The 16,192-nt window shown below is 41.0% G+C and overlaps 1 protein-coding gene across 1 annotated transcript in view; it reads left to right on the top strand.

Annotated features, from left to right (window-relative positions):
• LOC101714416 (mineralocorticoid receptor) overlaps positions 1-16,192 on the top strand; it is a 170,017-nt gene that overhangs the window by 68,034 nt on the left and 85,791 nt on the right. The window lies entirely within an intron of this gene.

Consider the following 16,192-nt stretch of genomic DNA (forward strand, 5'->3'; position numbering starts at 1 on the left):
TGTTCTTAACTCCAAGGGTAACCTTTGTGAAAGGGACTTTAAGATGTTACAGAGGCTCCCCAAAAGTGGGTAAGAGGGTAAAAGACTAGAACCGAGTGCAGAAGTGCACTACAGTGTTTGTGCATGGGAGGCATTCACACCCTAAAAGTATGAGTTTACCCTAAGTTAATTTACCAATATAACCTAGTCCTAAGAAAAATGCCAATTAATTATTCTAAGTTTCTATAGAACAACTAGAAAAATTCTGGAAAAGACAAATACTCCAGGGAACTATCCCTATCAGCCATAAAACATACTATATAGTTACCATACTTGAAATAGTCTGCAGCATATTTTTGATTATCAGACATATCAACAGGAATGCAATAAGTAGGTCCACAAAATATGGGAATTTTTATATAATAAAGCTGGCATTTTAGGTCAGTGTAGTATTTAGTAACATGTATTGGGACAACTGCATAACCATCTGGAACAAGAAAGTTGAATCTAACTCTTACTGTACACCAAAATAAATTGTGGCCTTCAGAGATTTGAACTTGGAAAACAACCACAGAAATACTAAAAGAAAACATAATTTTTTAAAATAACTCTTGAGAAGACCTTCCCAAGTGTAAACTAAAACCCGAAGGAATAAAAGCAAACAGTTGAGAAAATAATCTGCTATTTACAAATCAGATATTGTTGGTTATATAGTAAGAAACTAAAGAGTCATACTTGCAACTTATAGACAAAGGTTAATTTCTCTTATAAAGGACTCCTACAACTCTATAAAAAAAAGAAACCAATCTACTAGAAAAATGAATAAAGATTATAAAAACAACATTCAGAGATAAAAGAAATATAACTTGTTCTTGAAACACATGAAAAAATCCTAAACTAATTATACTAAAAGAAATTTAAAATATAATGAGATATACATGGGATAATGAGATTTTACCAATTGCCAAAAGTAAAATATTTTTATGGCCTTATTTGATGAAAATACAGAAGTAAGTTGCAATCTCATGCATTCTAGGTGGGCATATAAACTAAGGAGAACAATTTAACTAGTTCAATAAAATGTTTAAAAAAATACACTTTGACTCAACAGTTCCACTTTTAGAAATCTATCCAAGTATATCTCACAACATAAGAATGATATGTGTGTTAAATACTCCATGTAATATCATTACATCAGAAACACCTTGACCATTCGTCTGTTCAGAAATGATTTATCACAGAATACTTCAACATAAATAAAGGATGTCTCTGTACACTAACGTGGACTTCTCTCCAAACTGTTGTTTAGCAAGAGATATCAGGTTGCAAAGTAACATTTATTTGTTATAAGTTGTATATCTATTCTGTAAAAAGAACACACATTGTATAGAACATTTTGGAGTGACATGCAAGAAACTGGGAATGGCGCTTTCTCAGTAGAAGGAGCTGGGTAGCTGGAAGGCAAGGGAAGGAGCTTTGAAGGTCACCATAGGCCCTTCTGTCCTTTGACCTTTGAAGTATGTATTATGCACTCATATTGCCTATTTAAAAGAAATAAAGTAATTTTAAAAATGAAAATTCATTTGTCTTTGCTTTGGTGAGTAAATCAACTGACTGATGAGTCAGGAGCAAGGAGTAAACATGGCTGCTTGGAGAACAGCGATTGATCTTCTTCATCAAGAAGAGGGAAATCACGGCCAGGAAAGAGTGGTGGTATGAGAGCATATCCCATGTGCCTTCCGCAGCAGCTCAGAGACGCCTGCTAACCGCGAGAGCGCACTCTGGGACAGGGCTATGTGGGTAGGCGTCCTTGTTCTGCCGCTCACTGACTGACATCTCATGCAGTTACCCAGTGCCTGTGCCCCACTGTGGCCTTCCACTTGAATGGATCAGCATGTCTATCTCAGGATTAAATGAAATGAATAAATATACGGTGAAAAGAAAGGGACCCCTCGATGCATACTGGTTGGTGGTGGTTGCACTAGTCAACTTTCCATTACTGTAATGAATACCCGAGATACTCAGCTTTACAGAAAGAGGAGAGATTTATTTTTGCTCACCGTTTTGGAGGTTTCAGTCCTTGCTAGATTAGCCCCATTGCTCTTGGACCCGTGGTGAGACAGCACATCGTGGCAGCACTGTGTGGCAAGACTGTTTGGCTCCTGACCAAGATTCAAAAGAGAGAAAGAGGAGAGAGCTGGCGAGCCAGTATTCCCTTCAAGAGCATACAGTCTGTGAGCGGAATTCGTCCCACTAGGCCCTCCTTCTTAAGGGTTACTCCATCTCCCAGTAGTGCCGTGGGCTGAGGACCAAGCCTCCTGTACCAGCCGGGTCTTTGGGAGACACTTACCAAACCGTAGCAGGCATGAGGACAGTGAACACGATACCTTTCGAATGCTGCGAGTGCAGCCTGAGGTACATCCTCCTTGCAGCTTCCCAAGAATGTTCATGCTTACCTTACTGAACAATCCTCTGAACCTCCAGGAAATTTATTCTTGCCCCCTGCTTCGATGACAGTGAGCCTGTGGTGCACAGAGGAGTTAAATGACTTGTCCAGAGATGGCACAGGCAGGGGGTCATGAAGCCAGTCATAGCTCAGGCTCCTAGTCTGCTCTCTCTTGTATACCATTCCGCTCCCTGTTTCAGATGTCCGACTCATCACGGATGTGACACGAAAGATCAGCATTTGTAGCAGGTGTGTGAGGGTCAGGAAAGATTAGTAATAATTGAAAACCTAGATGTGGTACGAGGGTAGTGCCATTGATTGTAAAGTGACTCAGTCTATTTTGTGAAATCCAACACCTGATTTCTTTTTAAGCAGCACATACTCATGCTAGCAAGGCATATTTTAAAGGATCTATATAGAATTGATATTACTTTATAAATATTGTCTAATATATATTTACATTTATAAATATTACTATAAATATGTATATGTGCACAGTATTACTACTGTGTTCCATAAAATACAGTTACTGTTACCACTGAGGGTTGTTTCATTGATTCAGTATCCTTCAGAACATAGTTAATCAACCTCTACCCTGTTGACATTTTGGACCAATTTTTTCCTTTTTTTTGAGAACTGGCATGTGCATGGTAGGATGTCACTCACATTAACGTCCCTGAACACTCTCTACTAGATGGCAATATCTTCAAAATTGCTAAATGTCCTCTGGCGGCATTGAGCCCTATTGGTGTATTAGCTGTGATAATACCAACCACTGTAAGTGTTAGCCTTTTTTCCTAGGTTATAAATTCCATCCGGAGAGGAATTTGGGTCCATTTTTTTCATTCCTTTATTTGCAGTGACTATAACCATGCCTGGCATACTGGTGTTCAGTAGCTACTTATTGAATTAATGAACAAATGGCATTTTGGAGCGCTTGATGTGTTCTGTTCCAAGCACTGTAAGAACCTTCTTTTTTAGCACTGAAGGTTTAATCATTTGAATCTATAAAATAAACTGACAACAGGCAGATTAGCAGGAGAGAAGGCATACGGTTTTATTAACATACGGGCACACAGGTGTCTCGTACAGGATGAAACTCATAGAAAGCTAGACGGTAGAAGCTTAAAGATCCTATTCATAGGGAGGGCATGAAGGTGAAATGGGTGGTTTTATTGGAAGAGTAAATAATTTCAGGAACAATGAATGGGCTTGACAGTAGCCTGGGACAAAATTTGTTTGGGTTGGAGTGGAGTCTTTTCCATGATATGAGTTTACTCTTCCTTGGCCAGTGGAGTATGAGGGAGGGAGGGAAGACAACGGTGTTCTTTCTGTGGTGGATCTGGTCTTTAGGTAGACAGGAGAATTTCAGAGAAAGCCCCTCAGACCTCTGCTCCTGGCACCAAAGCCTGTGTCTGATGCAGCTCGGCTGTAAGAGTCAGCTGACCAAGGGAGGACTGCCCCACATTGGCTCCTGAGGCAGCCCTGGCACTCAGGTGTTGAATGCATGTCTGCAGTTACCTGTATGTGAGCTTTGGCACAGTGTGGCACACAAAACCCAGGGGATCTGCTGGCTTCTGTATATGCAGAGTAGGTTTTGTGGTTTTTGGTTAAAAGGGTGCCTACTTTGAATCTTGAGGTCATTGAAAGCAGTGAGTCATTGATGAGCAGAGAAGAAACCTATATTTATGGAAGTTATATTTTCTGTAGGTTCCAGTTATAGTTTAAGCACTTCTGGTTCATGAATTCAACAGTTAATTTAACTGTCCAGTTGCAATAATGCACACTGTAACTTTTTTCTTTTATGATTTCTTTCGAGGCCTTGTTTTTAGTTTGTGAAGAAGAAACAGAAGTGATTTTTTTATATTAAGAAAAAAGATAATGTGATGCTTAACCTTTAATGCGAAGCAACTTCTGGAATTTAAAATGTGAATTAAAACCCCCTTAGATGTGTGCTACCTTGCCCTCACTTTCCTGGAAAAGCAGGGCTTATCATGGTGCTAACCACCACCATCTTCACTCTGGGGAGAGAGACAAGGCAGATGGCAGCACAGCATACTACTTGGAAGACCTTTCTTTGAGTAAATGATGGGACTCTGGAAACAAAATCTAAACCTTGGGAGTAATTTTTTCCTATCCTGTTAATTTTTGTGCTCATAAGCCTAACAATGTCCCTAGTACCTGTTCCACCTCAGAAAATGGAAGGAAGGAAGAAAAGAAGGAAGAGAGAGAGGGAAGGAAGAAAGGAGAGAGGGTATAGTTGTATTTCTCAGAAATGAAAGCTATAAAATGTGCCTCTCCCCTTTTCTGTAGACCCACTCCCTCCCTCCTGCTGCAAGTACTTTCCTTTTCTTTAAAATCCTGCTGGGCTTTAGGCTGCATGCAAAGGAAAATACAGCAGAAGATGTAAGAATGTCAACAGAGAAATTGAAAGGAAAATAACAGCTCTTCTGGCCCCAAGCTGAGCCTGCCACTCTGGCCATAGCCCCTATTACTAGATTTTGGAAAGTCACGGTGCTATATACAGAAAGATTTGCTGCTTTCTGTACCCTGCTCCAAAGGAATTACTCACCTCACCTTTACATGTTGGTCTTCTAAAAGAGTGATCTGTACGTGTCGTTTCGTTTCTCCTAAGATAGACGGAGCACAGCACTAAAGCCAACTGGTACCTCAGACCAAGAAGGGGCCCTTGCAGTCGTAGTGCAGCTTGACAGCACCCCTAAAGAGCATGAGAGGCCTTTCTGTTCCACACCTCCCATTTGCAGGTGGCCAAGATGGTATCATTAGAGACGCAGAAAACGTGACATAGGCATCCTAATTCAGTCACCTTTCTTGTTCTCTTAACCACTGTCCACCTTATTTCATCTTCCAACAGCTATGCACGGAAGTCCATTTTCACATTCGGGGAGTATTCAAAGAAACAAATACCAGCATTACTGATAAGAATGGAACCAAAGTCAGGAAAATGCTTAAATTAAAATTCATCTGCCTGAGAAGTATTAATCAGCCAATAAAATTATGACTGAGAAAATTTACGACCACATAGAACACTTTCTGAAAAAGTAATAATGAAAAATTAGTGTGCAGGCCAGGGATTTAGCTCAGTGGTTTCAGCCCCTGCTGCGCAAGCGCAAGGACCCGAGTTCGATCCCTGGTACCAAAAAAAAAAAAAAAATTAGTGTGCAAAATTATTTAGGTTTCTTATTCTGTGATTAAACATACATATAAGGGCTGCCGCGCTGCCTGGCAAGCACAGAGTCCTGTGTCCCATCCCAGTTATAGAAAAAAAATACACATGAAAAAATCTGCATGAGTAAAAAGACCAGGAGGAAATATTAGAACACCAAAAATGGTTTGTTAGTGCAGTAAAGTTGTGGTACATTTTTTTTCTTTCCTAGCTTACTAGTAATATGAATGTGCTTCATAATAAAGTTTAAAGAAGATAAACTTCACTATTTTGAACCAAGAAAAAAGGAATCCTAAAACTGATTAATAGTACTACCAAGCAGAAGAGGTAAAGACATACAGAAAGACAAAGGAAAAAGAAAGAAGACTTGGAGAGACTTTTCCGTTGCTTGCTGTGAAATCCTTTAAAAACTGAAATGGAGAAGTTAGGGAAAACAAAGACCCGAAGATGAAAGAATGACAGAATCATGGCGGGGCGGGGGGCCAGGTTGAGATTGAATTTGAGAGACTGAATATGAATACGAATGAGAAAGAGTATGATGGAGTTTTTATTTGATGAAAATTGGCTTTACCTGCCAGCAGCTCCCTGCAGCTGGTTGGCATGCTCACTTCCAAAACTCACATGCAGTGTCGGTGCGGTGAGAAAAATCACAGAATGAATTCCAGAGAGAGGGTGGGTCGGTCTAATATCTGAAATCCGAGAGGGAACACACATTTTAGATCTTTAAGAGTCTCCTGAGGCAGGATTTCCAGTCGTTGCAGAGGGTTAGAAAGCCCAAGTGTGCTAAATTTTGGGAAGAGATAGCACTTCTCAGATTTTCCTCCCCACTCCTGTTGCTTATAGACCATAGGAGAGGAGGAGGTAGAGTTTTCGGAGTTGGGAGGAGGGCCTGAAATGGGGCTGGGAAGAGATGGGAGGGTGGGGGGGAGAAGTGAAGGTGATTGAGATGCACTGTGTCTGCGTACGGATGCTCCAGGAGGAGTGTAATTCTTACAGCAAAATGCGCTAATTAAAAAAGTAAACGAAACCCAAAAAATGTCAGTGGGACTTTCGTACAGTAATGTGAAGAGGGAAGTAACACATGTTTTATAAATCAGTGAAAAATATGTTTTTGGAGTCTTTATGGGTATGTAAAGCCATATGAATCATCACAGTAATAAAACCTTTGAATTAAACAGCTGATAGTTTTACCCAGCAAAAGTTTATGGAGGCAAGTGCAGGGTTGAGCCCAAACAGAATGTAAAAGATTTTCTATTATCTATTCAATTTGAAGACTTTTTTTTTCAGATTTTAGCTGTATGATTACAATTTGCCACCAATGTGTCCATTTAATGTGGATTCATTTCCTTCAAATGTATAATGAAATACCTACTTTATTTTTTGATTGGTGATATCTTAGAAGAGAAGCAAACAGGCATTAAATGAAAAAGTTCGTCCCTCCCCGGGAGTGTACACATTTGTACACACACTCACACACACTCCTTCAGGGAACTTAGCCAAGTAGCCTGCTCTTCTACAGCAATTTTAGGGTATAAAACCCATGGATGTTAGAAAATGCTGCTTCACATTTAGATGCCTTCTGTTAGTTTCCATTTTTCCTTCACTTTTTTCACTTACAGTCTGTCTGAGTAGTTGCCATCCCCCTGTGGTGGAAAGGCCTGAGAACTCAGCAGCTCAGACCTTTTGCATCTAAGAAATCTTCTCATTTGTCCTTGGAGGCCTCAAGAGCCCTAGGTCATAGCTGTTCTCTTGTCTAGTAGCATCCTCAGATACACAGTTCACTTGGGCCCAGTTCTCCAGCACCTTTTAGTGTTGGGCACTCACTGATATCCTCAGCAGCACACAGTTGTTTTATAACTCTGTTGAAATAGTGGATTTTTGGTGGTTGTTGTTCATAGCGCCCCACATTACTGTTACACTCTATCAGGCTGTCTTGGATGATGGATTTTTATGATGAGGATATTATAACTGCACAACTATGGTAAAGTACTGGAATGTCTTTTTCTAATTTGCAGAGTTTTTGCTCTTTTCACATCTAATTCTCTCTGCCCAGCCTTGTTGGTTTTATTTTCTCACGTTTTGCATTATGTATTTCTGCTTAACACACTTCTCTCTTCCTGTCTCTTACCTAAATTGTTACCTAAGCTCCTGCATTCAAAGCTCCTGAGAAAGGGTTCAGATAATTTAGTTGGTCATGAATCAGGAAGAGCGCTTCTGACTGGGTTGAATCTTCCGGAGCATATCCCTGCCCTTTCCTTATCCTGACAGGTGTGGCAAGAGTATAGACCCCCTTTGCAGTACCAGGGATCGAACTCAGGACCTGGTGCTGATGAGGCCGGCGCAGTGCCACTGAGCTAAATCCCTGGCCCTTAGACCTCCCCCTTTTAAGAAAAGAACTATGAGCATAGCGATCAGTACAAACACAGCCATGTTTGTGGTACAAACTCATAACAATTATATTTAGTCATCTGTTAATTATTGAGCATCCCTTAAAGCATAGCAATTTTTATAACAGCCAGATCTTTCTTTACCTACTTTTAAGTTCTCTACACATTTGAAAGTGAAAATAATAATTTTTCTTGGACTAGAGCTACTAACGGCCTTGTTTTGGAGTAGAGGACTTTTTCATATTATTACTTTCAAAATACAGTAACCAAAATTACAAAAAAGCATAAATGAAGCAAAACTTAAACATTTCAAAAAGGACATCATTAATATGTAAAATGGACATTCTCTTGTAGATCAGTTCTCTGCCCCTAAATGCCAGTGCTGATCTCAGACTGTAAGATTAGGGGCCAGGGATGTAGTTCAGTGGCACTGTGCCTGCCTAGAAAGCACAATGTCCTGAGTTCAATCCCTGGTTCTGAAAAAAAAAACTGAAAAGACTGTAAGATTAGGCCTGGGGTCCAGGATGAGGAAAGAATGAAAGGTGAGCAATAGGCAGATACTGGGGAAGGGAGAACCAACCGCTTAAAACCAAGAGTCATGGGTTTGTTGTACTAAGTCATCTCAGAAAGGGACAATTAATCATTCTAGGTAAAGGGCCTGTCTGTTTTCCAAGGATCTACTTGTATTGCCTGCCTCAGGCTGTAATTTTTTAAAAGTTGTAACTGTTGAATTCGTTTACTATCAATTAATAGGAATATCACTGAGGGCTAACTTAATCTTCTTTTCATCTGAAAAATTTAGTGACTAATGGTTTGCTTCTTACAAGCTTTCTAATATCTTCTTCCCATCCTGACAATGAAATATGTGACATGAAAGGGGATAACTGTATACTAATAATCAGCTTACTGCAAAAGAAATTATGAAAGCAAGCCCATTCACAACAGCTACAAACAATAAAAAATTACCCAGGAATAAACTTATCCAAGGGAGTAAAAGACTTCTTCAATCACAATTGCAAAACACTGGTGAAAGAAGTTGAAGAAAGCACAAAAAGATGGAGAAGCTTCCCATATTCATGGATTGGAAGAATCAATATTATTAAAATGGTTCTGTTAGCCAAGATGATCTATGGAGTTGATACAGTCTCCTTCAGAAATACCAGTGACATTCTTCACAGAACTAGAAAAAACAGTCCTAAAATTTGTACTCAGTATTTGCACTAGCTAACTTATAAAGTCAAACTAAGTGCATATAAATGAATGAATGAATGAATAAGAAAATATGCAGTATATATAATCTCACATATATAAAAAGGAACATTAGCCATAAAGAAGAATGGCAGTCCTATCATTTACAGCAAAGTGAATAGAATTGTAGGACATTATGTTAAGTGAAATATGCTAGACACAGAAAGGCACATACTGTATGTTCTTTCCAATGTGGAAGCTAAAAACTCAACCTAAAAGTAATACAGTGATTACTAGAGATTGGGAAGGGTGAGGAAGGGTAGAAAAATAGTGATTGAATGTGATCAGTGTACACTTTATGAATTTACAGAACCTCCATAACAAGCCTCATTAAATATATATAATCAATATGTGATAATAGAAATTGTTACAAAGCACTTGCTCATTAACAGTGGCTAATAAAGGAGAGTAAAAGTTTTCTGTAATAACTGAGGGAATAAAAATAGATGAAGAGGAAAGATGTTTGCTGAGCACTTTATTTGCTGATTAAAAAATAATGATTTACTGTTTGAAAGAAAATTTCTTAAAAGCTGAACTAGCAGAACTAATAAAAATGGTTTCATCAGAATGTGCTGCTTCATTATTTTGGGGAAAAAAAAGATTTGTCAACAACAAAATAAAAGAGAATTGCTAGTTTAGGTCATGAAAATAAGAAACTCCAAAATGTAATTGTCTTACATTCTCTCAGTGTTTTGTACAGTATTTGTTTTGAGAAGATAATATGAAATACTTTTAAATAGTAATGTAAATAAGCATTCTTCAGTGTTACATTAAGATCAGTTGGATTTGCATAGAAGAAAATCGTGGTGTTTAAAAAGTGCATTTCTGAGGAATCCCATGGGTCCCTTTGGCCAGCATCCATCACATGCCTGCAAGATGCCAGGCATTCCACACAGCGATCTGAGTATAGCAGTGAGAAAGTAGTGCCATCCTTGCTTCCCTTTAGCTAATGCTTAAGAATAAAGGTACTGTGGGCCACATAAGCATAGGAAGTTTAGCGGAAAGGTTCATGAAGAGCATCTAACAACTGCCCAAATCCCTAGAGTGCTTTCTTGGCACATTAGAGATGGTATCAGCAACTTCTTGACTTTCACTGATTGAAAGAAGGTGGCGACACCTCAGGATAGCTTCGTGTGACTGCCTCTTGCTATATTGATGGGTTCATCTAAGGTGCTCCCTTTGTGCATGGATCCCATCCAAAGGCCCTCTGGAATCTGCCCGTGCTCTCAGGAGGCCGTCTGGGAGGCTACAGGGCTCTGTCCCAAGCTCCAGCTGTCCTCCAAGCTCCGGGAGATGCAGCTTTTCCCTCAATGTTTCTCTGCGGACTTGGATTATGAAAATCAGACCTTTGCATTCTTGCCACCTTTCCTGTCACCATGTCAGGCCTCTTAGACTTGTGTTGTCATTTATGGTCTTCAGAAGGTAGAGGCAGCTTAGATGATGTCCCAGGAACCTCTGTCATGGCTGCGTCTCCCACAGGCTTTGTACCAGGTCCTAGGCGATGCCTGTGAGGGCCAAGGCTGGTCCAGGATGGCCACTGTCTGGCGCATCTTCCTGCCATCACCTTCAGGTCTCCGGCCACCTTGACTCATTACTTCCCCCTGGACACCCTTCCAGAGAACTGAGAGGCAAAACCTGATCAACCATAAAACCCTCATTTAGTTCCTAAAGAGTTCATTTAACACAGTTTTCTTACTCCAACATTCTTCAAACCTACAATTGAACAGATTCACAAGCAAAAATTCAGTTTCATTTTTACTGCTGTGTACATATGAAAGCATAAAATGCACCCAAGTAGAGAAATAAAAAATGAATGACACATTTTATGCTCATAAATGTTTACATATGTTAGTTGATATTTATTTATAGGTAAAAAAATTTAAATCTCATGACCTAAGAACACTTTTCCATTCTGTATATACTGAGATTTTTAAAGTCAAGTCAAATTGGAAGTTCTCAGAGGAATTGAAAGGATTACCTGAAGGAATGATGGCTGTGATATTACCCCCCAGCCACCAGTCTGGCAATTACTTCTCAGTTCTCACCACACATCAGAAACATCCATGAAGTTTTGTTCTAAACACCCGGGCTGCTTTCTGCTCCTAGAGTTTCTCGTACATAAATTTGAATGAAGTATGGCCATGGTAATTTTTATCAAACTCTGAACCGGCCCTCAGCTTACAAGCGCTGAGAAGCACTGTCCTGTTGGTTACTGGCATTGGCTTTTTTCCCTAGGATGTGAAAGCCCTTTATTTTGTTAACCCCTTTAGTTTAAGTTTTTCCTCTTCAGTGCTGTTTTGACTTGTTTCAAGGAAATGACTGATCACCACTTGGTAAATTATTCTTCATTGACGGAAGTCAAATAAAATTGGTATTTTAAGTTAATGTATTTGCATTTTCTTGCAAACCCTGATATAGCCTTACAAAAGGACCTGTTAGCTTTTAGACCTGATGACCTATTTGGTGTTTCACTAAGCAGCAGCTTTCAGTATATTTGATAATCCCTGTGTGTAAATGCTGCAAACATGTGGGATTCAGCAGTCATACTGGAAGAAGGTATGTTCCATTGCCTCTTAGATGGGGGCTTAAACAGGGACATAGGATTCTCTCTCAGGGAGTTGAGGTTTGGGAAGAACGTCAGTGGAGCGGACAAGGGCCCCTACATGCCACCTCCCTTCCACTCCTCGGCCTTCACCTCAGACACCTGTAGACATTTGCACCCTGCAGAGAGGCAGTAGAAAAGAGGGAGCCAGGGTCATGTCCCCCAAGCCGGTGCTCACTGTGCCCCGGTCAGCAGGGTTAAAAGGAAAGTCTGTGCGCCACATCTTCAAGCCCTCAGGTCTGTGCTCCGTGCCATTGGGTCTTTGGAAAGTAACCCCTCCCACTTCTCCATCCCCACCCAGTAGAGATGGTCTGGGTCGCTTCAGGAAACTGCCCAGATGGTGTTACTAGTGGTTCTGTAGTGGGCTTATGAGGGAGGAAAAATGCTTGTCTCCTAAGGCGTTAGACTAAACTACTCTGGAGTTGAAAACAAGATCCAAAACAATGACTTTGATTTGATTTAGTTACTCTACAAGTCACCTGTATCATTCCCAAACAGGCTTTCCTATCCTATAGGACAATTTTCTCAAATGATTTGACTTATTTCTTTTTCTGTAATAAAACCCAAAGCCTCTCCTGGGGTTATTTGAAATTCAAAATGAATGGAATCCTATGACTAAACATACAGCTGTCACCACAGTGCCATTTTTCTTCAACACTTGGACACAGACACCACTTTCTGAGCAAGCCTCTGAGCCACTCCCAGGAATCAGCCTGTGCTATTCATCCTGCCAACTGTCCCTCAGGCCCTCTGTGCTTGGTCCCTCTGCTTTGGTGCTGAGGGAAAGCTCTGCTCAGTCAGTCTAGCTGGTTTGAGTTACAGGGCCATTTTTGTCAACCTCGGCAAAGGCCTTTCATTTGTCCCAGATACATGGAAAGGCCAAGACGGACCCAGCTGAATTCTTGTGTATTAGTTTGCTGTCGCTGCTGTAATGTGTTATGAGTTTATTGGTTTAAAACAACGTATATTTATTTTCCTGTAGTTCTGCAGGTTAGAAGCCCAAAATAGGTCAGAATGGACTAACATCCCGGTGTTGTGGACTGGGTTGCTGTGAAAAAGCCATAAGAGAGAATTCGTTTGCTGCCTTTTCTAGCTTCTAGGGGTGGCCAGCCTTCTTTGGCTTGTGGCCCCTTCCACATTCAAAGCTAGATGAAGGACATCACTGCTACCTCTGCTTGTGTTGCCATGACTCTTTCTCCATATTTCACTTACAAAGACCTCTGTGACTACTCTGTACAGACCCACACAATCCAGGTCCATTTCCCTATCTTAAAATCTGCAATTAGATCCACAGAGTTCCTTTGCCATGTGAAGTTGCAGGGATTAGGAGTGAACATCTTTTGGGAACCATTATTCTGCCCAGAGCAATATATAATGACCTGTTTCCAACAAAAACATGTCACCACACTATGATTTCTGGATGCCTTCCTGATGCTGGTCCTCTTAAGTCTTTATCCACCTCATTCTCCTTCCTGTTCATCTTTCTTTTCGCCATCCCTGGTTTCCATGAAATCTTGTTCTCAGCCTTCTGGTTGTGCCTTTGTCTACACAACTCCCTGTAAAGCTGTGTGCGTCCTTCTGATGGAGTTATGGAGTTGAAGAATACCTCTTCTGTGCTTCCCACCCCTGTCTCATAGCACTCATCCACTGTATTGTGATGATTTGTCTATAGGTATTTCTCACCAAATCCTCTTTGAACTTCTCGGGACCAGGATTGACCTTTTGTCTTTAGATCCAGAGCACTTAGGACTGTGTGCTTGAGAAGTGCTATGGAATCAGTGAACACATAGTTGCAGTTCACACATATTCTACTAAGCTAAAAAAATCTTTGGTTTTACAATTATTAAAGACAAAAAGAGAGTTAAGACTGTTTCCCTAACAAACTCCCAAAGATTATTATTTAAAACAGTTCTGGTATATTATTTTTCCATCCGTGCACCAAACACTAATTCTTGGCCTAATATTGGCTTACATACCATAGTTTGGCAACTTCTTAAATGATAATATATTGTAGAAGAGATTAAACATTTCTCTTCACTCCTCAATGAGGGATTTTAAATGATGAACTCTTGATGATGTTTATTTAGCTACAGTTTCTGCCACCAGCCTGGAGAAATGGGCTATTGTATAGCTGTTGGGAATTCTAGCCTTGGTCTGCTGGTTTGTGGTGGAGTGTTAAGTTCCAGGTGAAGGGAAGTTATAATGAATTGACCTAGAATTAAAAAGTGGAGAAATGAGCCCCCCAAATAAATGTTTAAAAGTGTGAGTGTCCAAGGTATGGAAAGAACAGAAAACCCAAGTACCGAAACAAGCCCAAGATGATCAAGTTAAGATAAAGATTGGGTTGAGGAGTTTACTCCAGCAAATCCCTGGGGTTATCAGTTAAATCACAGAATCCAGTTTCCAGAACAGTTGTCAGTGCAAGGGTAAAACTGAGGAACTGTGCTCATTTCAGGTGGGAGAAAAACCTTTCTTCCTGGGAACCTGGAGCCTGACAGAGTACTCAGCTTGGGTCTGTGGGGCCAGTTGAGGAAAGCGGAAATGATCAGTGCTGTGTTCAAGCCTGTAAACACAAAGTCTTCTGGGCCCCACTTCCGGGAAGCAGAAAAGCCTTCTGGGAAAGGGCAGCCCCTTACTTATGAAAGCACCTGAAGAGTGAAAAGTAGCACTGCGACGGAAGTGACCACGTACAGCTGCTACCTGGCGTCCAGACATTCCTCCACCCGGAGTCATGTTTCATTGCACACTGAAAGTGGTTGGTTGGGTACAAGGCTGCCACTTATGAGACAGGGAAGGAGGTGCCACTTTGGGAGGTGAGGAGCAGGCTGTACACCTGGGGTGGAGGGACCTTGTGACTTCCAGGTTGTGTCTGCAGGAGAGCAGACCAGACACCGGGCTAGAAGGAAGAAGAGCCTGTGGCGGGAGACCCTGTTTCATCACAGGAATATTGTTTTTGGTGGATTGCTAGTAAGGAAGCTTACTGTATAAAGGCAGCTTGAATTTTAATGTAGAATGAATGTTGAAATCAATTATTACGCACTTTTTTGTGAGTGTAATAACATACAGGACATGTGCTTGTTAGTCAGTGTGTGCCTTTCGGGTGTGGCAGGGCCTGTGGCCAGGCCTTGTGCACTGTAAACCTGACGCTGAGTCCAGCTGAGCTTGGGGGATCTCTATAGGGGCTGCAGCTCCAAGTGCACAGCTGTGTGCTTAGATTTGAAAAGCACAGCACTAGTAATGAGTCCTGGGTGTTTAGGAAACTGAATGCAAGTTAGGTGTGTGATAGGTTCTACTGTCCTACCACACTAGTGGTATCTTTAAAGGAACTTCCTGTGGCACTCTCTTACCTATAAAGCATGAAGGAGAAGGGCAGGTCTCCATCAGAAGGAGTTGGACACTTCTCAGCTCCTGCTCTTTGTTGCAGTGGGGGAAACAGACAGGTATTGACTAAGTTTTAAGAAAGGTTTCTAATAAAATTTCAAAAATGCAAATTTTTTGCTAAAGGTGCCAGATTTTGAAAATGAAAATTATTTTTTTATTATGCACAGGTCACTTTCAAGTTTATGACACTTGCTGTTAAGAAAGCTATAGGAACATAATGACTTAGGAGGCTTCCTTTTTCAATTTTCATTTGTTTTTTTTTTTTATGTAGTCTCAGGATTTTATTCTCTTTCTAGTTTACTATTTTTGTTTTTAAAAACTTCCTTAGTGTAGACTCTTGGTTCTCAACCAGAAGTGAAGTTGCGTCCAGTAAGGATAGTTAGCAGACTGGAAACAGTTTTGTCACCCTAGAGGCTGGGGAGTCGGTACCAGTGTATAAAGGATCTGGGGCCCTCTAATCATTCTACAGTGCTCAGCACAGTCCAAAAACAAAGAATTGCCTGGCTCAAAATGTTAGGAGGGATAACCTTGAGGAACTCTGATGCAGAACAGATTTTTAATGCCCTTCCTTCACTCGAACCTGCCTCTCTCCTTCCATGCCTTTCCCCGCGCTCTCCTTCCCTCCCTCCTCTCTCTCCTTCCCTCTCTTCCCTGTCCTTCCCTCCTTCCTTTTCTTGCTCCACTCCCTTCTTTCCTCCATTTCTTCCTTCAGTCTTTTCTCAGGTTCTCTGTTCCTCCCTCTCCCTGGAAGTTCATTCAGTCTTGACCTGGGTAGTTCTTACCTCCGGAGTACACACGGGAAGCTTGTTAAACGTGAAGGCTGCCAGGTCCTACTTGCGGGTATTCTGACACGTGGTCCTTGGGCAGCCCAGGTTCTGCTTCTTGATGGCACCCCCCCCAACTCTAAGGAAGATCATCCATGGCCCACAGTTGGAGAAGCAAGATGATAATCTTTGTTTTTG

Source organism: Heterocephalus glaber, unplaced genomic scaffold (genome assembly GCF_053883595.1).
Source record: "Heterocephalus glaber isolate CG9 unplaced genomic scaffold, H.glaber_assembly_v1.0 deba00001588, whole genome shotgun sequence".
Classification (NCBI taxonomy): domain Eukaryota; kingdom Metazoa; phylum Chordata; class Mammalia; order Rodentia; family Bathyergidae; genus Heterocephalus; species Heterocephalus glaber.